Raw genomic sequence first — 24,432 nt, forward strand, 5'->3', positions numbered from 1 at the left:
TGCTCTTGCCAGGAATGGCTGTAGATGGCAATATCATGTAGGCAAGCAAGGGCAAACCCTCCTGCTCCTGCTAGGATATGATCTACCAGCCTCTGGAAAGTTGCTAGGGTATCTTTCATCCCAAAGGGCAACTTTGTGAACTCATACAAGCCAAAAGGAGTCACAAAGGCTGACCTCTCTCTAGCACTGGGAGTCAAGGGCACCTGCCAGTAACACTTGGTAAAATCAGTGGTGGTTTGATACTTAGCCCAGCTGATCTAGGGCCTCATCTGCCTAGGCATGGGGTAAGCATCTGACTCTGTGTGACTAAGTTCCTTTAGTCCACTCAGAACCTGGTGTTGTCATCCTTCTTTGGCATCAGCACCACTGGGGAGGCCTAGGGACTGTTGGACTCTTGAATTACCCCTAGTTCCAACATTTCCTGTATCTCCTCCCTCAGAGTCTGTTTGACTCTCTCAGGCACCCTGTAAGGGGCCTTCCTAATAGGCCTTTGGGGTCTGTATCCACCTGGTGCTGCACCAGGTAGGTGCACCCTAATTTCCCAGTGAACATGTCTCAAATCTCCTGTAACACTGCTCAGATTTCTCAAACCTGGGTAGGAGATAGCTGCTGGGACATTGCTACCTCTTCCACTGAGGTGTCAGTCCGAGCCTCACTGAGGAGATCAGTCACCAGGTCTCCCTCAGACTCCTGCAATCCACTACAAATGCTCAGCACAAGGGCCTCCATATCATAGTAAGGTTTCATCATGTTAACATTGTGCAATGTGTGCTCCTGCCTCCTGCCTAGCAGTTCTGCCATGTAGTTAACATCACATACCTTTCTTACCACCTTGTAGGGTCCCTCCCAACCTGCTTGCAGCTTGTTGTGTCTGACAGAAATGAGAACCATTACCTGCTGCCCTACAGCATACTCTCTAACTCGAATGTTCCTGTCATACTAGACCTTTTTCTGCTGTTGGGCTTCTGCCGGGTTCTCCTGGGCCAAGCCCATGAGTTCCCTAAGACTTGTCATGAGGTTTAGGACATATGCCACAACAGACTCCTTGTGAGATTCACACTCACCTTCCCACTCATCACAAATTAAATCTAGGGGACCCCTCACCCTATGCCCATACAGCAACTCAAATGGTGAAAAACCTGTGGATTCCTGGGGAACTTCTCTGTAAGCAAACAACAGATGGGGCAAATATTTGTTCCACTCCCTCGTAAACTGGTCTGCAAATGCCCATAGCATGGACTTGATTGTAGAGTTTAACCTCTCAACAAGACCATTAGTCTGGGGATGGTAGGGGGTGCTCTTTAGGTGCTTCACCCCACAGTACTTCCACAGACAAGCCAGCAGGTCTGATATGAAATTGGCACCACTGTTGGTCAGTATTTCTTTTGGGAAACCTACCCTGCTGAAAACGTCTAACGAAGCATTTGTCAACTTTTCTGCCTCAATGGAGGGCAAAGCCACTGCTTCAGGGTATCTTGTAGCATAATCTACTACCACTAGGATATACTTTTTCCCTGTGGAACTTGGGCTACTCAGAGGCCCCACAATACCCATAGCTACCTTCTGAAATAGCTCCTCAGTCTCAGGCAAAGGCATCAAAGGAGATCTCACCTCGTCTCCTGCCTTGCCTACCTTTTGGCACTGTTCACAGGTCCTGCAGTACCCTGTTACATCTCTGGAAATTCCAGGCCAATAGAAGTTCTGCATAATACGTCTCTCTGTACGTTTTATGCCCATATGTCCTGCAAAGGGAATATCATGGGCTATGGCTAGAATTGCCAGATGGTAGGCACTAGGCACAACCAACTGCTGTATCCTCTCAACTTCTAGTCCTCCCTCAGTGGTCCACTCTCTATACAGTAACCTTTGTCTCAGTATACATATTACTCCTTCCCTTGAGAATCAGGTGCCTCACTAGCTACCTGCCTCAGGCCTTGTAATGTAGGGTCTGAGAGCTGAGCCTGTCTCAACTCACTCTTTGTAACCCTTCCCAACTCCCCTTCCACAGGAAGTCTGGTATCCTCTGACAGCGGTGCCTCTCTGTCAGCCTGGTACTACTACTCACCTCTACCTTTGCATTCACTCTGTCCAAAGAAACATCAGTACCCAGAAGCAGCTGTGACTCACCTTCAGTCTCCCTGCTGCAGAGCAACTCCCTCCCTGAAGTAACCACCTCACCAGTCCTGACTGCAAGTATGCGATCTGACTGGGTCTCTCCAGGCTACCAGACCCACATGCTCGTCTCTTAGCCTGACTGCATGTATCTGCATTAACATATGGTACTGCCTCACCAAAATCCTTCTCTATCAGGACATCTGCAGGATGGTAGTTTGGTACCCCTGTTTTCTCAAGACAACCTACTATTGGCATTTTGTATTTCCTTCTTACTGGATCCCTCACCTTTTGTTCCCCACCTTGCCTCCATTGACATCTATAAGCCACATGGCTCCACTGGTTGCATTCAAAACATTTAACCCTAGGTCCTGGATGTGTACCTGGACTAGTGGCTTCCCCTGCTACTGCAGATTCTGTTGGGGCAGTCTGGGCTGCCCACCATAGCTTCCTTTAGACCCATGAGCAGTACTGGGGGTCCCTTTCCTGTGCAGGGATACCCTACTTGCAAGGTATAGGTCTCCCTTCTTCCCCAATTCATCTGAAGTAGCACATTGTCTATCAGGCAAAGTGCTAAGGGTTTGTTCCCCTCACCAAATGGTCTGCCAGCCCTTCAAAAGTAGCGACCTGACATCCATTCACCCACCTATGAAAATAAGTGCTCAGTTCAGCAACATATTCACACACACTAATCTGCTTTGTGTCTATGCTCAGGAAACATTTTCCTATAAGCTTCAGGTGTAGGCTTAAAAAATTCTAGCAAACAATTCTTAACAGCAGTATAATTTAAGAAATTGTTGTCTGACAGTTTGGAAAGTGCATTTACAGCTTTACCATGGAGTAAGGGGGTCAGGACCCATACCCTGAGCCTTTGGTCAACATCATACTTTTTACATACCCACTCAAACATATGAATGAAACTATCAAAATTATCCCCCTCTGTAAACTGCGGAAGAAATTTACTGACCTTGTGTGCTTCTGGGGTCCACTTACTCCCTTCCTCATTACCTCCATGACTCTGGCAAAGAGTCAGCATCTCCTTTTTGTGCTGCCTCTTCTCTCCTTCTTCTCAATTTCCAGGTGTAGCAGTTTCTTATTCTCCTCAGCCTGTAGACATCTCAGTCTCTCTGCTGCTTCTTTTTCCAAATGCCTGGCCTCCAACTCAAGTCTCTTTAGCTCCAGATGGATTTTTAAGTCCACTGCGGAAAGGTTGAGCTGTCCATTCTCTGAGTATTGTACACATCCACAGCCAGTCTGATCTTCCTCCTGATTGCTGTTTTCTGATGCGACTGTGACCAAAGCTGCAATCAGGTCTGCCTTAGTCAGGTTTCCATGCACCAGTCCCTTAACCTGGCACATCTCAGCCAACTGGCTCCTTGTCAGCTTGCCCATACTCCTCTGCTGACATGCTTGCCTAATCTCCCTGACTAACTAAGCTAACAAAAGAAATAAAACAATTGTGATCTGAACTCTGAATATTCACTTTGTGGCTGATTTAGAGTACAAAAATACCTTCAGTGATCACTGCACACAAGCTACATGAATTCACTATCCACACCACTACAAGCCAATTAGCATGTGATGTGACTAACTCACCACTATCAAACAATTAATATTTGATGTGGATATCCCACCACTGCCAAACAATTAATACGTGATGCCAGTGCACTGGCCCAGTAATCAAGGAGCCTCAGTCCTCACCACTAGCACCAGTGATGGGCGTGCACATTGGGAGGATAACAAGTACACACAGAGTAAAGTACAATTTCCCTCAAGAGCACACAGAGATCACAGTCAGTCTGGGACTGGTTTCCCCCTTTCTCTCCATATCCCCAATAAGACTCCCCACTGGCACAGCTATAGGGTACAGGTCTCATCCTAGTGGTCAAGCTAAAACCTCCAGCACCCTCTCTGTCCAACCAGTGCTTCATGTCCCTGCCCAAGTAGCTGATACACACACACACATACACACACACACACACACACACACACACTTTGAGATAGGAGTTATATACAGACACACAGACACTCCTGGGGAAGGCTGGCACAGGTTCTCCAGCTATGCCCCCTTCTCTGCCCAGGCTACAAGGTGGAAATCCCTGCCACCAACCACTAATATCAGCTACTAATAAGGGCCTTACCAAAGGGTGTCCAGTTTTACTGTGTAATATTATTATTATCCAATTAGTAAGCATGACGAACAGCAAGGCTTATTCGTGTGGCTTGGACAATATCACTATATACATGCAATGTACTCTAGAGTTTAAATTACCTCTACACAAAACAGCCACAGTTGAAAGGTTTAAAAATATTTAATAATAAATAAAAACACAAGATAAATCTCCTGAATTCAACACAGTTCAAGAGTTGCATCACAGGAAAATTCTTAAAATAATACTATAGAAAAGTCTGACATAAATATAGAAAACAGCTAGACTAAACTTACTATTTTCTGTCTATTTCTAAGAGAAACAGTATTTTAAATAACTTGCATACATACAGAGCAAAGACAGAGTACTGGTGAGTAGATGTGTTCAGGTTCAGGCAACATCCAAAATGCTCTAATTCTCTCTCTCTCTGAGAAAGTCTTAAATTGATAATATATCACTGCTGAATCATTTTAGATTACATCATTCTTAACAGTTCTGATTTAGCTTCCCAGGCTAACAGAAACTCAAAATTTACATTTATTTTTGCAATGTGCACCTGCAGGAAGCCACAGCAATAAAAGACATTATATATGTAAAATCTAGCAATTAACTCTGGTCTCAAAACAAGTTTGAGATCAAACAGTCATACAATGCTTGACTTTTCAGCTTTCTTCCAGCAAAGTGCACTGTGGTTACATTTTTGAAGCTCAGTACAACATATAGTTTAATCATAACATATAGTTCTCTTTTACATTTGTAAAACCAGCCTGTGGATTATATTAATATTTACAAGATTCTGTCTGGCTGCGCTGGCAGCCTTTCAGTTTTTCACACTTATCACAACAAAACTTTTCCAGGTAGGGTCAAGGTCCACTCTACCAGGACCTTGGCCTCATCTCTGGATTTTTGGAAAGTGTTGCTTTCTAGAAGAAAGCAATAACTTTGTCATCTGTATATATATTTACAAAGCGTTACAAGCTTGATTCCTTCTCTAAGTCCACATTAGGCTTTGCTTGAACCATTCTCCAAGGGGCTCCTAGACTCTTCTCCTAATGTAATAAGCTAGGATAATCTACCCAATGTAGCTAATAAGATAGCATAATCTACCCATAAAGCTAAGGCTCCTGTAGCAGTGATCAGTATGATGAACATAGTACAGTTATAAGTAAACTTACCATAACAGTAGATGTTCAAATGGTCACTGCTGCAGTAGCCATTCCCTCCTTACATCCCCCTTGTTTTTGATTGTTTGTGCCGGAGTGAGGAGCAACAAAAAATAAATATCCAAACATTGTGCTTCCATGTGGCTTAGAGTTTCTCTCTGTTGACATGAAGGACTTTGCTTTCAAACCTGTCTTTTTAGTCAGCTTATTTCAAGCTTACTGATGGTTTGGATGAGTGGAAGGTGACCTGAAGCTTTGGTAACTGTCTGGCTGTTATATCTTTGGCAATATGTAATTCATATAGTTAAGGCTGCTGCAGCAGTGATCATTCGAACATCAACCGTTACAGTAAGTTTAATTACACAACTCTACTTTCTTTTGGCATTGGCCTTGACAGTAGAGCAAGATGGTTGTTTATCTGATTCATGAGAAAGTTTTGTCCTTTATCAGACAGGTGGGCTGTTTCCCTTGTACCTTAGACTTCTTTTGGGGGAAAAGCTGCATTCCTTTTCTCCCCATTGTAAGTTCATGACTTGTATAGCCTTCCGGGCCATTTCAGTTGCAAATATCACCCTTGAGCAGTATGGACTCAATCGTATCGGGAAGGATGTAGAAGCTTGGGGATCTGTTTCCCCCAGTTCATGCCCTGGAATGTGTGTACAGTCCCTTTCTCTGCCTTATCTGCTGAACTTGAGTCTGCCTGGCCTGATCACAGGAAGCAGCCCTTCATTCATTGAGTCTTAAATCAGGGGTACTCAGAGCAGACACATTGTCTCTTACAGCCTCACCTCTGTCCTTTTAGACTGATTGACCCTAGTTTAAGTCTTTTGGTACGCTTACACAAAGTTTTGCAGCCCTGTCTAAGTAGTTTGGATGTTTGTACTGGTCTTTTCATATAGAAGACTCATGAATGTGGGAGTTTTTTGATAAAGACCAAGATAATATCCCTGAAGAAGTCTTGCCCACAGGTCTCCCCTTACCATGTCATCTGTGGGTTCCTGGTTCACCACTGGGCTTCATCTGTTCTGCTTTTTTCATGTTTTAATTAAACAGTTGTACACTTGTTCATATTTACCTCTTGGTGCAGAGGAAACACAATTCACCACAACAAATAGCTCATCTTGGGGATCAGAAGAGGTGGTCTTTGTCTTAGATGCAGGTTAACCCACTTCCTTCTCTTCTTCTTTTTGGATGATTTTCAAGGAGTCTGGCTTTTATTTGGTCATGTTTGTTCCTTCCTCTGGTCACTGTGGAGATTCAGGGACTCATGTGCTCCTGTCATCCATCTCCTAGAGCACTGAAAGATGCTGTTTTGAAAGTCTAGATACATCTTTCCTGTCATGCAGCTGAACATTGGGGTCAGGATTTTGAGTATTTACCCATGGCAAGACTGTCTTGTACATACATCCACTAGCCAAATCCTGCATGGCCTTTAGGAAAGGGGGCATTCCTATCATTTAGGTCTATTGTATAATAATCTGTTTTTATTTAAGGATTTCAAGTATAAGTCTATACTAAAGTGATCCAGTTGCACTTGGTTGAAGTGGGATTTAAAGCTCATTTGCAGGTCCTTCTCTCTTTAATTTGTACTTAAGGAATTTGAAGGTTACTGTTTTATTTAGTAAGTTATACTTGCTGGTGATAGTGTAATAATTGGTGACAATGATCTAGATATCTATAGACTACATTTACATGTTGTTATCAGCTTACATTTTTTGTGAAATTACTTATTGTGAAGCTTGTCAGTATAGTATACCTAAGAGCTTACTCCTTTTCCTCTTTGTTGTGGTTCTATATCTTGAAAAATTCATATTGCATGTCTCAGAAATGCTGTATTAACTGTTTATGGCTTTGAATGTTATGATTTCACTTTTATTTTACTGAAACTCTACCATTGAGCATACTAACAAGGGTGTGTGGGAGTAACCATGCTCAAAAGCAGGAAATGAAAATACATAACTGTTTGATATATATTAGCAGTTTAAGCAAGTACAGCACATCAAGTTTATTTTCTGATTGTAACAGACTGTACTAATTAAAAGCTATTTTTAAACTTTAAAAGGTGTCACAGTATGATTTATATGCACCAGTCTTCTGATAAAAGCTCCTGCAGTACGTTCTGTGTATGTACTAGTCATTATGACTTTGAAATGGACATTTAAAAGTTTGCCTACTCAAGAATTTGGACTTTTATATGTGCTGAACTGGGTTATCAGGAGAAGATTCTTGAACATATTCAGAGTAAGAGATAATGTGACAGAGCAGTTTAGCACCGAAGGTGCAGCTGCATGGTGCAAACTATGAAGGAACTCTAGTGCTGAAACTGCTGAACAGGGGAAATGACAGTAAAGCATCAGGTGCTGCACTAATTCCCAAATGTACAGTAGTAACAAAACCCAGAAGGTCATGCTACTGTGTTGCAAAGAGAGGTTTAAATAAATAATGTAAAAATATGAACTATTACTGCTTTGTGGACACATAATGATGTTCTGTTTAACACAAAAATGTTAATAGCAGCTACCCTCTAATTTTGCCAAGATCCACTTCTCTCCCATAAGACAGAGACTATGGATATTCTTCCTCCTAACTAGAAGAATCAGAACCAATTTATAGTTGGAAGAGTTTGTCATTCTAAGACTCAACAGATCTAACCCCTTTTCAACTATATGCTCTGTTAAGCATGGATTTATTGCCTTTTCTACAAAACCAGTGGTGGCTCATGCTGTTGGACTGTAGGACTGCAGCCCCCTCCATGCATGCGTGCTCAGGAACCTGAATCTGGACTGCTGTTTAACCAGACCGGATTTGGAAAGAAGGCAGCAGTCTGTGTTTGTGTGTGTGTATTAAATGCCCCAGTTGACTATAACTGGTGGCTAGAGAGTGTAACTCAGGCTCAAACCCTCAAGCTTGGGTGCAGGTAGCAAGAGCCTGAATTCCCTACCCACCACCACTTGTGAAAAGCATTCAGATTTTTGCCTCATATTTTTGTTTTGTTCTGTTCCTCATAAAGTCTGTGGTTTTCTGGATTTTGAATTGAATTTCTTCATATTCTTCAGAAAATACATGCTAACACAAAACATTGTATTCTAACAATTTTGTAAGTTTATAAGATCAATATTTGAAATGTGTCCCTATTTTTGGGGCTGTATCCCCCCATTATTGGCTTTGTGCAGTTTTTTTGTGCTAAGAGATTGAGTGCTATGGTGAGAACTGAATTCAATGAATATGCTTGGGGGCTGTATTCCCCCATTATTGACTTTGTCCAAGTGTTTTGTGCTAAGAGGTTGAGAGTTATGGTAAGAACTGAATTCACTAAATGATAGCCATTTAAGTTTATGTCTTCCTGTCTTTCAAAAAACAGCTGATTTGGTATAGTGATATGTTGCTCTGACTGTAGTGCATGGAATTGGCAGTGAAATGCATGGTGGTAGCACTGCATTTTATTCTAACAATTTTCCAAGCAATGTTTAAAATGTGTCCCCTCCCAAATTGTGGCTTTGTCTAGATTTCTTGTGCTCACATGCTGCAAAGTTGAGAGATGCAGTTGAGTGTCGAGTGGCTTTTACAAGGAGCTAAGAGCTTCAGGGGGAGATAAGTTTAGTGCTGCTTATGCTGAGTCTGCTTGCATTATTAATAGCTCAGCAGGTAGTGTACTTGCTTTTGATACAGAAGGCTGTGGGTTCTACTCCCACAGTGTGTAGATGCATTGTTGATACTATACTGTGTTGTACTTTTAAAGGGGGTGGATGCTGCAGTCCTGAGAATGTCCTCTTTGGCAGAGATACCTAGTAACTATCAACCTGTTAGCCACACATTCCCTATTGCAATATTACTAGCTTATACTTGTTTTTGTAACATGGGCAACATATTCCTCAAGGGTAGCAGACACTTTATTTGTAGATGAAACAATGAAATATAAAGTTGTTTGCTAGCAGCAAACTCTTCATTAGTTACAGATCTCTTTAATGTGGAATCATTTGGATGACTTTTACTTCTGCAGAGATTGTGCGTATTTACTGATACTGGTGGATTGTAAAAGTTTGAGTAGACTTTTATGATGGAAATGTTCTGAACTGGGCAGTTTTGTCATTATTGGTGCATGCATTTTGTTTCATTGTTTACTGGAAAAATGTTCAAAACAATAAATTTAAAATGCCATCTAACAACTGTACTGTATTATACAAGGAATATAATTTAATACAGTCAGGAAGGTGTATCAAAGAACATGTGTATGTTTCATGTGCAAGGGGCCTATGATTTGAAAACAACCCAAAGTTAATCTTTCTCTGCTACTGGCCAGGTGTATTTTCTTTGAATGTGGGTTTCAGTGCTGTTTCAATGAATGTCAGTTTCAAGGGGAGAGAAGTTTTAATGCTAAGTCAATTTTCATTGTGAGACTGCATTGTTTTGTTTAGCAGATGTCTATTAGTGTTTGTGCTGTAAAATGTAAAATAAAGCTTTTAAATGAAATCCAAATCATCGTAGAAGTAAAGCAGTGTATGCACATTGCAGTGTTTATGGTAAATGGGGTGAAATAGCCAAGTAATGAGATATTGGAGTGGCTGTAGGGGGAGGACCCATTTCACTATGATTTTGTGAGGGAGGAAGGGCGGCAAACTCAAAGACAGCCCCAGCTGATCTATACCTCTCAACTGTCCAGATATTCGCAGAATGAATAGATTTTTGCTTCTTATTTTTGTTTTGTTCCTCATACAATTTGTGGTTTTCTGGCAAATCATTTAGGATTGAAGTCACTAAATAATGACAGACACTGAGTTTCAGACTTCATACCCTTCAGAAAAATGCATGCTAAAGCATGACCTGTTACTCTATCAACTGTCTAAGCTTATACAACAGCAATTTTTAGTACTGTCTGTATGTTCCCCCAATATATTTGGCCTTGTCCAGATTTCCTGTGTTGAGGTACACACAAATCACTTTATAGAATTAGGTATAGCCAAACCTCTCAAATGTCCCCAACTTTGGCTCAAAATGTTGCTCTCCCCCTAATAATCCCCCCACAAAATGACAATTTTGGAAGAAAATGTGGAGGGTTTACAATTAATAAATAATTGTAATGATCAGAGTTATAGATTTTTTATTTCAGAGTTGCAGGTAGATTCTCTAATTTTGTCAGCTGCTCAACTTAACAGTACTAATATTAAAAAAGTGTACCTTCTTTAACAGGTTCCCAGCTGTATTGTGTTGCTATTTTATATTTTTGCATCACATTTTTGGTCCGTTTTTCATAACATCGTGGTTTTCTGGCAAATTAGTGGCAAATTATTAAAGACTGAAGTTAGAAAATGACAGACATTTGAGTTGCAGATTCCATACCCTTCAGAAAATTCATACTAATGCAAGGCCTACTATTCTGTTATCTTTCTAAGTTTATTAGAGCAATATTTAAAAATTGTCCTTATTTTTCAGCCTTTGTCCCACTTCTATTTATGGCTTTGTCCAGATTTCTTGCTCTGAGGTTGAGAGGTATGACAAATATGTCATGCCCATCACCGTCAGCCAGAGACATTTCAGTTGTGACAAACTTGTTACACCCCACTCCCCCATGTAGTGACTCTGGATGTGTCCAAGCAAGGCAAGGAGCAGTTATGCAGAGTATCCCCCATCCAAGGTGGACACAAGTACTACAGTGGCTTTTCATCTGCCCTTGATTTTGCAGAATGTTATGGCTTTCTGTCATATTTTTATACTGTTGATTTATGCTTCATATTATTCAGAAAATGCATGTTGTTGCAGTGCCTGTTGCTCTGTGTTTAACTAGCAATGTTTTAATGACCATCAGGTAAGCTTGTCTGAGATTGTAAGATGCAAGTAAGCTTTAATAAGCATACTGTTAATGAATTACAAACATTGAAAGCCTTTTTGTTGTTGCCATGCAGAGCATATTTACATAAGTAGATAATGTATAAGCCTTGGGTATTGAAATGCGTATGACCATATTTGTAATAAAGGACAGGATTACAGTATATTCAGAAGCTCACTACATTTGTTGGAGACTTGCAATCATGTTTGCAGGCTTTACCAGTAAACTAAACATAATTCCAATCTGATCTATCATGTGTGGTCCATAACATGTGCAGTAATCCTTTAAGCAATTTATCTTGAGCTTGTTTCTTGTTTGCTGTTCATTTTTTTTATTTTGATCATGTTTTCCCCATGAAACAAGTAGATAGTTGTTGTCAGGCAGCAGGTCTTTTTTGGATAAGAAACATTTTTACAAGTGGGGGTATCACAGAGATTGCTACTTTCAGCATGTTACTTGGTACTTTTATAAAGCTGAATATAAATTATAATTAGAACTGCAGTGCAAGGAGAAGTGGTTTAAGCTGAGTGCCGCTTGTTTTTTTTTTTATACTTGATTTTGACTGGCATTCCAGTAATGTATTTAAAAAGTAATTTATTTTTTCATGGCTCACAACCTTTTTGTTTCCATCTAGATATTAAGTAAGCTGTCATGTAGCCAATGCATTGAATTTTTTTTCTTTTACACTTCATTTTGTCATGATTGAACTCTCATAATGAAGGTTTGGTACCCAGGGCAGCGTATTTATTTAGAGTCCCAGTTTTTGTGGTTTTGAGCATAGCTCTGCCCCTTTCTAGTTGGTCACACCCCTTCCCATTGGGCCCACCCATTCATCTGTCTCCTGCAGCCCCCCTTTGATTTGAAGTCACCAGCCGCCACTGTACAAAGCTCTGCTTCCTACCTGTTCTCATATGGCCTTGCAGATTGCTCACATCTGAGTCCTAGAGTTCTAGAGAGATTTAAAAAGTCTGTCTTTGTCGGCTGCATAGCATAGAGGTTTAGGGTCCTGCCTTTGGCCAAGACAACCTGGGATAATTCAAGTAAAAAAGCAAACCTCTCCCTTAAAGTTGACCACAAACAGGAATCAAACAACGATGAGATGAAAAAATTGTAGATCAACCACCACGAAAAGTAGAAACGAATTTTATTCACAAAAATGAGCGCTTTCGCGTGCTTCCAACTGCACGCTTCTTCAGATAAGTATAAAACATTGATAAATTCACTCTCTATATATACACCATTCTAGTAATTACTTAGCAAACTAATTAATGCAATTAATTCAATTAAATTACTGAAATAGGTCAATTAATCAATATAGCATTAATACACTTAAAGCTATAAATGCGTAGTGCGATGTAAGCATCTTACTTTGCTACATCTTATAATTTATTATTAAAATTATTGAATCTATTATAACTATTAAAACTACTAAACACTTTAGAAAACTGCCCATTTAATGGAAGACATGCTAAACAGGGTAACTTATCATAGTCAACGAGCCATATATTGCAATGAAAAATGCAACGAAAAATAACATAATCAACCTGGGATAAGTAACAGTGTCAGTACTGGAATATTTAAAGAGGAAATGTGTTCAATACTATGTCTGATGAAGTTTAATACTGTTTTAAATGAAAGCGCTCACTTTTTATTGTTTTTACATCATTAAAGTGTTCGAATGTTAAAGGTTTGGCAGTTTTTATTGGATATCTTGTGAGTAGTTGCTTTGGGTTCAGGTGCATTCAGTACTGGAATAGTCAACTGGGAGGGACAGGTAAAGAATAGAGAGGCCATGTCCATTCATTTCTCCCTGGGAATGAGAGGGGAGACATATGATCTACAATGCGTTCTCATTTGAGTTCCTCGATGGAAGCCTAAGAGCCAGCAGAAACATTTGTCTTAAAGCGGAGCAGAGCTGACTGTCCCATACATTGCCCGTTGCCCAGCCAGTCCTAGAGATATCACTGGCCATGTCTGGGGAAATGGTAGGGCTAAAAGTAGGAGCAAGATCTCGCATGCACAGATGGCAGCACAACTCATGGCATGCTAATTCCTCACCCATAGGGGAATGATTTTCACCTGTGGGAAGGAAAGGGTCAGTAGAGCAGTCAGGGGTTAGGAAAGCTTAATAGAGAAAGACTATAGCAAAAAACATAAAAAATTGGAAAGTCCACTGGTGTCAGTCCAACATGCACCTGACCTTCATATAAGCCTGTTTCAGCAGAAGTAAGCTGAATCACTTTAAATATAAATAGTTTCTGTCTTGATATTGCAGTCTGCTGTTCTTGGCAGGTAGCGTTTCTGCTTGTGGAATTAAAACTAGACTAAGAACCAAAGTGAAGAGCTATCACTTTTTAAAGGTTGGGAGGAATTACTTTTAACTCCTTACAAATTGTGGACAGTATCTCAAGATCATTGAAGTAGTCTAACGGATATGTTTCTCTTGTTGATTGTATTCTTATCTTGAGATTACAATATCTGTTTGTTTGTTTTGTATGTTTTTTTTTGTTTGATAAAAAGTAGGTGGACTGTTTATAGACCCTTTTTCTGCTATGACCTGGGCTAGTGACAAACAACATTAAGCAGTACATAACATGAATGCACACATACTAAGGAAAATGTTCATCAAATCAATAACGTGAGTATAATTTGATAGCGCCGAGAGGCACTGCATCACAAAACAAGTACAATAGTCTGATAACAAAGTAGGCGGACTGTTCTAGAGATCCTTTTTCTGCTCTGACCTGGGCTAGTGACAAACAACATTAAGCGGTACGTAACATGAATACACACATACTAAGGAAAATCTTCATCAAGTCAATAAAGTGAGTATAATTTGATAGCACCGAGAGGCACTGCATCAAGAAACAAATACAATAATAAATGTAAGATGTCTTAAAGAAGTCGTAAGATGTTATATATTCTGGGCGAACAGGTCTGGTCTGATTTTTAGAACTTGAGGTAATTAGTTTTTTAAGAATACATTTCATAATGAGAATTAGTAGTCTTTATAAGAGTTAATGAAAATGAATGTAGCTTGTAAAATTCATTGTGACAGTGTTGAACACGTTTTATAAGTTTAATGTTTTATTTGTTTGAATTGCTGTATCTTTGCTTTCAACAGCCATCAGTCCTCCAACAATCAGTTAGCTCCTATGTTTTCCTGTGATTTGAGCTGATTGCAAGAGGCCATTGTCTAAACAACCATAAGTTTTTTTTTCCCCAATTTTAAACTTACCCTCTCCTTCTGGACAGCTGACATATGCAGTTGCAGATGTGAGGACATGTGATGCCATTCCCTGTGTGGGCATGCATGTTCCTGTGCATTTCTCATGAAAGTTTCCACGTGAAAATGGCTTAACAGAGCCAAGCACACATCCTGACTGATCTGCTGTATACCTTACACATTTCTGTACTAGGCACCAGTATTGCAGTGAATTGGACCCTCTGTCTCCCCTCTCCAGAATGGTTGAGCTGGTTCCATTTGCTCATTTCCATCATCTGTTTCCCAGTTTCTCTACTGCTCAAGCCACAAATCAATATCAGGTCATTTGGGTAATAGCCAAGACTTCAACCCTCTACTGTATGAGCCAGGCACCTTGATAGGTTAATTTTTATCTTTGGAACAGGTGCACTGATGATAATCATGCAGGTTCTCATGGAACCTTTGCTTTTCAGAGTAACAGATGACATCTTATTGATTCTGGTAATTTTCCCCAGAGGCAGGAGAAACTTTTGAGAAGACTATTACCCCAGTCAGTTAAAGTTTAGTCTTACTAGACAGGTAGCTCCTTTGTTGCCTGGTATTAAGGCTTAAGGTTTTGTTTTGGTTCCTGGCTTATTGGCACTGAATGGGCATTAGATACGATAAAGTAGTTCAAATGCTAAGGTATTAAGAAGGAGGATCCTGGCTGTAACTAGGAGCCATTTGGCTTTAGATAAGTTCAGGCAGTGATTTATTTTACACAGTGTGTGTGATGAGTCTGCATATGTTTTTTTATAATAGTTTGGATAAATGTGGTATTGTGTTGAATAAAGGACCATAAATGGATGACAGAGGTCAATTTTATGTATTCTTAAATTAATCAAATTAGCCTGTCCTGCATCTATCAGTTGTTGGTCTGTATGTTTACATTATGTGCTATTTTAAGTTAAGCAGTTGATCTGCTGTTATTTCTATGTAATATTTAAATGATGATCGAATGATCAAACCAAATTCCTGTGGATTTTGTTTGTGTGTTTTGCAAGCTTTAGTTTGTGTGATACCAATGACCATGATGGATGATTTGGGGGAGTTTATGTATTTATTTGTTTGTTTGTTTTGCAAAAGTAATTATAGTGTATTTATAGGCCATTTGCACCAGGAAGGAAATGCAGCAGCAAGTCAGAAAATGTTATATTAATAGAGAGTATAATTTAGCATTGGTAAGTCTCTGAGGAGTTTATTAACAAAGGCAATAAAAAGGGACCCAGTACTATTAAGAGAGAAAATAAGATGGGGTCGTGGAATGACTCTTGAGGGATGCCATTTTTCAGTTGAATGTCTTCTTAAGTGCTTATGCCTGGAATAACTTGAAAGGTTATACTTTCCAAGTAGTTAAACAACCATTTAGTACTCCATCCCCAAAGTGTGCATTAGTTAGTGTCAAGTAGAAAATTGTAGTCCACAGTTTCAAAAACTTTCTTTAAATCACTGATTTCCCTTAAAAAGTAGTCCTCCTTCCATCTCAGATTGAATCTGTGAACTGATGCAATTGCTGTTAGGGTATTGAAGCCTTTCCCTAAACCATTGCTGGTAATATGTAAGAGTTTTGAGTGTCTTTATGTTTCAGGATATGAATATAAAATAGCACTTCAAATATAGTTTCTAAGGGACTGAGGCTAGCATTTGATCAGTGCTCAGAAGCAGTGCTTTGAGGGCAGAGACTTTAGGAAGGAAAATGGTATCGTAACCATCAGCTCCCTTTTTCTCATTTTCTACATGGTGTCGGAGAATCGTGTTAACTGTTGCCATCTCTCTCAAATCTATGCCACACACCTGCCTTCTTCAACACTGCCTGACTGTCACAGATCTTCTTTCACACAATCCATCCACCTTTTTGCTGGACGTCCTTGTTTCCTTTTACCTTCTTCCTGTCTGTCCCAAATCTTCTTCACCAGATTGTCTTCTGCTTTTCTGCACGTGTCCAAACCACCACAATCTGTTCTCTTTGATCTTTTCTGCAGTTGGAGCTACTTTGGCTTCTGTATTTATGTCCTCATTTCATTGTCTGTCCCACAGAGTGCATCCTACCATCCTTCTCAGGCACTTCATCTCCATCACCTCTAGCTTCTTCATGAGCTCTGCCTTTACTGCCCCGGGTTTCTGTACCATACAGTAGTACTGATCACACCACTGTCTTGTACACCTTACTATGAAGGAGAATGGTGTATGCATGTTTAAATCTGGCAGGTATAGTACCTTTAGATAAAAATATGTTATTTATGTGAGGGAGTGTGACAGCTGTGATAGGACTGACTGTAATATGGTATGTCTGAGAGGACTGTTTGTTAGGTGAGTTATTCAAAGAGATTTTATCTACTTTTTTTTTTTTTTTTTTTTACATATTTAAGATTATTCTGTACAGTGTTAAGATGGATGATATAAAAGGAGTATGCATAAGCCCTACAATGGATCTGAGCAACATGGAAATAGGCAGAGCTGTCAGTATTCGAAATATGTCCTTAGATCCTTGTGAAAATGTAGAATTAAAACCTTCTTAGAGCTGTTAATATGTTTTTGGAAAACGGGTATTTGTGACTTCTGTGGGGCCTAGGATTTCATTGGTGGATGGACTCTTGTTTTATAATATTGATTTAATAGCATTTGTGGGTCAGCTGTAGTCTGCTGAATTAAGTTTGGCATTTAAGGTCATTGGGTGGGACTGATTTTTTTCCCCCCAGTGGCACCAGATTTGCTCCCTTTCTTTAATTTGTGCTTTCAGTTCAGTGGTTATCGAAAGGTATTCAGTATCCTTAGGCTTCTTTGTTCTAAAATCAAATAACCCTTTTGAACGAATGGGTTATAGAAGCAGGATAAGGCAGTGATAGGCTCTGGCTTGTTATATATCTAAGTTGTTGTGTACCTTTTAAACTAAGATGGAAGGGGAAATGGAAAGCGTCAGAAGCAGAAGGGGGATAGGTGTTAGAGGGTTAAAATATATACAGAACACAGCAGAAAAACAAACAAGGGTCACTCAGACCTATAGATGGGTGGTCTTAGTGTACAGTGTGAGGAGTCTAGGTGGAAAGATGAGGAGGCTGCAGACAGCAATGGAGGAAGAGAGACTGGACATTGCTGGTGTCGCACAGACAGGGACCATTGATAAGAAGGAGTAGAACATGGAAGTGTCTGGGTATAGGCTGTGTAGGCATGATGGTGAGGAGTAGCACTGCACATAAAAGAGGACAACAAACTTGACAAGGGAACAGCCAGGGTTAGAAGCTAGGTTAAGCACCCTAACGGTTAAAGTAGAGGAAGGGGAGGAGCTGGTAGATTGATAGTGTGCATCATCCGCTAACCAGACACAGCAAGAGAGGAGGATGAGAGACTGGAGGAAAGAATGAAGGAGTGGGATAAGGGAAGAAGGTGTAGTATGCATGGAGGATCTGAACCTGCCAGGCAACTTGAAGATTCCAGCCTGTAGGACCGAAAAGGAGCAGGAGTTGTATAAGATCTTGGACTGTCAAGGTTCAGCCAACTTGTTCAGACTACACCAGAAAGGCTAGAATTCTGGATGTGGCCCCAACCATTGTGATGGTGTCATACACAACCAGGTTTGGGTGCTGTTGGCAGCAGTGATCATGCCACTTTGTGGTTTAACAGTAACGGGAAAGGTAAGAATGTAAAGACTAAAGCCATGTGTGGGATTTTAAGAGTGGGTTATGCTGTGCTGTGGAGGTGGTCAGGGATGAGTTAGACATTGAGAACAATTCCAAGGACTAAACAAATGATGGGAATAGAGCATGGGTAGCTTGCTTAAGGTCATGGACAAGGGTGTGAGGAAGAGTCTGAAAAAAAGAAGGGCAGCATGGGTACATAGGAGTTTGAGGCTATGAATTAGTGCATATAGCCTTAAAGAGGTGGAAAGGATGTGGTTGGCATGGTGAAGGAGGTCAGTAGAAAAGCAGCAAAGAAGATAAAAGTATCAAAAGCTAAAGATGAAAGGGAGTACGCAGAACAGATCAAGAATAGAAGCAATGGCTTTTTAGGTACATAGGGAGGGACAGGACTGGCCTGACTGAGCAATGATGGAGAGGGATTATAAAAGATTGGAAAATAGCACAGTTACTGAATGAATACTTTGCATCAGTCTTTACAAAGGAATGCAAAAATAGGGTACCATAAATGGGGCAGACCCCAGGACAGAGAAGGCAAAATTTCATAGGAAACTGTCTACTCTGAGAGGCTGAAGCACAAGGGCCAGATGGGCCATATCCTTGAGTCATTAGAAATCTGACTTTTGGGCCTCCTTGTGGCAATCTTCAAAAGATCATTGGCTAATGTAAAAGTGACCAAGGACTGGAAGACATCAAATGTGGTACCTTTGTACAAGGGGTTGTGGGGGGCAGAAAAATGTGGTGAAGCCTTTTAGTTTAACAATTATATGAAATCTTGGAGAAAATCCTCTATAGGAAAGGCTGGTAGCATTTTAGAAAGAATTTCAAGGATAGGAATCTATTTTGGTTCAGTGTTAGAAAGACCTATCAGGCAAACCTGATCCTTTTTTTATGTCTGGCTTAAAAGTGAAGATTCCAGAACTGCACCAGTAGATTCTGACTATGTCCTGCAAAGGAGACTGTTAGGAAAATTGGAGGGGTAGAGGTAAGGCTAAGACAAGAACTGGATAGCTGCATGAGTGAAGATTAGAACATACAGGGCTATGGTGAGAGGGAGAATATCAAAAATAAGGAAATGACTAGTGGGGTACTAGGGGTAGGGTCTCTTCAAGGTCCATTACTCGTGTTTGCATGAGATATTTGTTGGGGAATAGAGAACGATTTGTCTTCTTTGCTTATAGCACAAATATAGGAGCAGTATTGAAGGATCATGGGCAAGAGTCAAATGAAGTATTTGGAACAGCTGAACAGTTGGGTAGAAAGGTAGCAGTTTTGAGGGTCAGCACAAACAAATGCAAAGTACTTCACTTAAGCTACAACAGCCCTTCTCATAGGTAAATATTTCTGCTAGTTAAATACTAGGCAATCAGTCTACAGACTGTTACATGTCTAGCCAATAACCAGACCATGACCACAGGTGAGAATGAAACCCTGTGATGTTATGTGATCCTATCTCGCCTACATTCTGTACTGATGGGCTCGGAGCCGATCCATCGGCTCTGACTCGGCACGCTATGCTATAGAGCGAAGCCTCTTATTGGCTGAGCTATTCTCTATCCCAGGATGCACCACCACTAATCCCCCAGATCTCGTTTGCCGCTTACAAGCTAGGACATGGTCTCAAACTTGGCTGAGCTAAGTACTGTTTTTTTCTAAAGTTTCCTGTCAGGAAATTCCTTATTCTTACCCAAAAGCTGTTTTAACAGCTATTGTTGTTGTACGAGTGTGTTTTGGTACATTTTTTTGAGGAAAATTGTGTGTTTGTTTAAGGGAAAGGTTTCCCGTTTAAGTTAGAGGGGCCTTCCCCTATTCTTCAGCTAGTTCTCTTATTTTTTCAAGGAGGTCAAGTACCTGTTTAAGTTAGAGGGTCTTGGCCCTCCTTTTTAGTGTTTTCGGTCATTGTATTGTATCGTTAAACAAAAAAAAAAAAAAGTTTAAAGTTAAATTTTTTGTATTGTGGTAAAGTATTTGTTCTGACAAGATAGTGCTTCTTTCCACTGTTTTAGTGTTTTTTGATAGGCATTATGTCAAAAGAACATAGACCCTCAGGGTTCAAAAAGTGCACGAGGTGCGGTTATAAGATGTCTATAACCGATGACCACTCCTCGTGCGTACATTGTTTAGGCGCCAAGCACCTACAGGAGTCCTGTAGCGTGTGTCACACCTTTTCATCTAGAGTCCTCCAAGAGAGGAAGAATAAATTAATACTGAAAGGGCTGATTAAACCCTCCTTCGAGGAGGCCTTATCTTCCTCATCCTCTCCTACCAAGAAGAAAGCGTCTGCTCCGACCAGCCAGTCGGAACCGACTGCTAAGAAACCTAGGCAGGCTTCTCCATCGGCTCCACGGACTTGAGCCGAGGGAACGGTCTGCCTCGATGCCTCCAGTCTCAACTCCTCTGGTTTCGGAGCCGAGAACTGGGGCGTCGAGGCGGGTCACCTTCATCGGCTCCACTGATTTTGGAGCCGATGAGGTTGCCGGCTCAGACTCTTCCCCTTCGCCGAAGCCCTCCTCGGCACCGAGGGAAATTGTTTGGGATCTCCCTCGAACCGATATTGGTCGAGTCCATTGGCCGGTCCCCAGTCCTTTGGAGCCGATGGAGAAGTCGGTTCGGACCCGATCGGTTTCATCTAGATCCTCCAAGATGTCTGATTCGGACATCGACAGGGTGCTCTAAGACTTTTCCAGTCTCCTGTGTTCCAAAAGTTAGTTTCGGCTCCAGCCCATTCGGCTTGAGCCGATGGTCCCTGTAGTTATGGTTCCTCCTCCAACAGCCTCGACACCATTGGAGCTGGTGCTGGTGGAGCCGATGGAGGTTTGGTCGGCCCCGACCCTTACTCCAACCCGGCTCTCGAGTCGGAGTTCGATCTGTGGACCTCCTCTGTCAGACCCGGGGACTCTTGGGACTGATGTTATTGGTCCCAAGCCTTCCTCTCAAGGTAAATCGGCTGGGGTACCGTCTACTGTTGTGGCCACGGGGTTGGACCTTCCCAGGATTCTGGTGGTCCGGCCTTCAGGGCCATGAGAATCGTTAGCCAAATCTTCTTTGGCTACCTCCATGGTCTCTCAGCACCTTCCTGCATACGGAGACTGGGTCTTTGGCAGTCCCCTGTCCTTAGACAGCGGAGCCCCGGGGCCTGAGGTCACCCACTGGGGTTCCCCTCCTGGAGGTCCCTCTGAAGCTTCTTCGGAGGAACCCCCAAGGAAAACATTGTGCAAGAGGAAGCACGTTGACTCCCCCTATGAGTCTCTCACATCAGACACTGGTCTTGATGATGCAGAGGGGTCCCCTAAGTCGTCCTCAAATGATGTCTCCTTTGCAGACATCCTGGAAGCCCTCAAACAACGAGGCGGCTGGCATTCCAAACCCCCTTCTGCTGACGAGTCGGTGTTCCTTAAGGTCTTCGGGGCTCAGCCCTCTGCCTCCTGGGTGTCTCCGCCCTTCGACGAGCTCCTATATTTGATCTGTCGAAGGGCGTGGGGACACCCAGACTCTGTGGAACCGGTGCCTGCTCGCCCAAATAAGTTCCTGTCAGCACCCCCAGAAAAGGAGTTTTTGACGAAAGGTGTGGCTGTAGATGCCTTGGTGGTGGCATCTGCTACCCAACAAGATGTAGCAGAGGCTTCGTCCGTCCATCCTCCTAATAAGGAGTCTAGGAGCATGGATCGGCAGTAGCGCACCCTCAGTTCAGCGGCCTTTACCTTAAGATCCCTGAACTATTTAACGACTTCACCAGGTTTCAGAGGATCTGATCAAGGAGCTTTCAGATACCCTCTTGGGTAACCTACCTGAGCAGCTGGCCCAGACGGTTGGCTCTCAGTTGGCTACGCTGTCATCCATATCAAACTCGTCCATGAGGCTCATTTCTTATGCAGCCGAGGGGGCGAGTAGAGCGGCGGGTACAGGCATTGCTCTACGGAGGCAAGCCTGGTTCCGCCTGTGTCATTTTGCGGAAGCCTTCAAGTCTTCCTTTGCCGACGCTCCCTTTGATGGGTCCTCTTTGTTTGGACCCAAGGTAAAAGGACACATTGACCCGCTGCGAGCAAGAAGGTAAGACTTTGACTGCCGTAGGGGCACGATTTTCCACTCCCTTTTGGCCTTACCCCAAGGCTAAAAGAGGAGGGAAAATGTGGTTCCGTAGATCTCAGAAGTCTTATCCTCACAGCAGGACGATCCCCCTTCTAGAGGCAGAGGAGGGGGAAATTCTTCTGGAAGACGCCGTCCCAGAGGCGGAAGAGGCCCCCGCAACACTGGAGACCGCGAGTCCTTTTGTGGCTCTTCAGCCTTTCACAATCCCTGAGGGATTGCCCGACTGTGCAGCTCCGGAGCCAGTCGGGGTCGTTCGAGGCACCTAAAAGCCTGGGAAGGTATCACTCAGGACCGATGGGTGCTTGAATTATCGCGGAGGTTACGCCATTCCTTTCCTCACTCCCCACCTCCGTCCAAGAAAATCCCGGACCCGCCACCCAGTCAACGGGAAATTGCAGCCTTAGAAGTCTCAAAACTGCTTCAAAAGGAGTCATCCAACGGTCCCGCAGACCAGATCGGATTAGGGACTTACTCAAGATTCTTTTTGGTGCCAAAAAGACCGGGGACTTGAGGCCCATTTTGGATCTCAGCATTCTAAATCGTTCAGTCAAAAAGTCCAAGTTCCGAATGGTCACCCTACAATCCATTCTCCCACTGCTGGAGAAAGGTGTTTGGATGTGCTCCATAGATCTCAAGGACGCTTATTACCATATCATGGTACATCAAGCGTCCAGGAGACATCTGCACTTCAGCCTAGGAGACAGTCATTTTCAGTTCCGCGCGCTGCCCTTTGGTCTCACCACAGCCCCCAGGGTGTTCACCAAATGTTTGGCGGTCATGACTGCTCACCTGAGAAGTCTAGGATTCCAGGTGTTTCCGTATCTAGACGACTGGCTCCTAACTGCCACCTCCAAGCATCTACTATTGCAGAGCCTACAAGCCACAATATCACTGGGCACTTCCCTTGGAATCACCTTCAATTGGCCAAAGTCTGTGTTGCTGCCATCTCAGCGCATAAGATTCATCGGAGTAGAGATAGACTCAAACCGAATGCGGGTCTATCTTCCTACAGAGAGGATACAAACCATACAGGCTCAAGTTCGAGCATTACTTCCTAGATCCAAAGCCCCAGCCAGAATGGTCCTGCAGCTATTGGGATCTATGTCCGCCACGGTTCTTCTAGTTCCCCTAGCAAGGTTGCATATGAGAATTCTCCAGTGGCTTCTTTCAACACAGTGGTCCTTTCAGGATCTCCCTCTCAGTCACCTCATATGGATCACGGAAACCTGCAAACGGGACCTTCGCTGGTGGCTGGTGCCCTCCAATCTGGATCAGGGACGACCCTTTGTTCCGCCTCCTCCTGTGGCCACTTTGACTACGGACGCCACCCAGATGGGGTGGGGGGGCATTCCCTGGGCAGGTCAGTCCAAGGCAAATGGCATTCGGAAGAGAGCCTCCTTCATATCAACATTTTAGAAATGAGAGGGCCCCCCGTGCTTCTGGGGGTTTCCTTTACCCCTTCAAGAAAGGGGCCCCCAGGCCAGATTCTGGACTTCGACAACATGGGCTCCACCTTTTGCTGGACGTCCTTGTTTCCTTTTACCTTCTTCCTGTCTGTCCCAAATCTTCTTCACCAGATTGTCTTCTGCTTTTCTGCACGTGTCCAAACCACCACAATCTGTTCTCTTTGATCTTTTCTGCAGTTAGAGCTACTTTGGCTTCTGTATTTATGTCCTCATTTCATTGTCTGTCCCACAGAGTGCATCCTACCATCCTTCTCAGGCACTTCATCTCCATCACCTCTAGTTTCTTCATGAGCTCTGCCTTTACTGCCCCAGGTTTCTGTACCATACAGTAGTACTGATCACACCACTGTCTTGTACACCTTACTATGAAGGAGAATGGTGTATGCATGTTTAAATCTGGCAGGTATAGTACCTTTAGATAAAAATATGTTATTTATGTGAGGGAGTGTGACAGCTGTGATAGGACTGACTGTAATATGGTATGTCTGAGAGGACTGTTTGTTAGGTGAGTTATTCAAAGAGATTTTATCTACTTTTTTTTTTTTTTTTTTTTTTTTTTACATATTTAAGATTATTATGTACAATGTTAAGATGGATGATATAAAAGGAGTATGCGTAAGCCCTACAATGGATCTGAGCAACATGGAAATAGGAACATAGGCAGAGCTGTCAGTATTCGAAATATGTCCTTAGATCCTTGTGAAAATGTAGAATTAAAACCTTCTTAGAGCTGTTAATATGTTTTTGGA

The 24,432-nt window shown here is 42.2% G+C and overlaps 1 protein-coding gene across 5 annotated transcripts in view; it reads left to right on the plus strand.

The window, feature by feature from the left end:
- The window catches only part of PIK3R4 (phosphoinositide-3-kinase regulatory subunit 4), a 1,126,702-nt gene that overhangs the window by 792,444 nt on the left and 309,826 nt on the right, over positions 1 to 24,432 (plus strand). The window lies entirely within an intron of this gene.

This window comes from Protopterus annectens, chromosome 3.part1, assembly GCF_019279795.1.
Source record: "Protopterus annectens isolate FY-2018-M chromosome 3.part1, PAN1.0, whole genome shotgun sequence".
Taxonomy (NCBI): Eukaryota; Metazoa; Chordata; order Ceratodontiformes; family Protopteridae; genus Protopterus; species Protopterus annectens.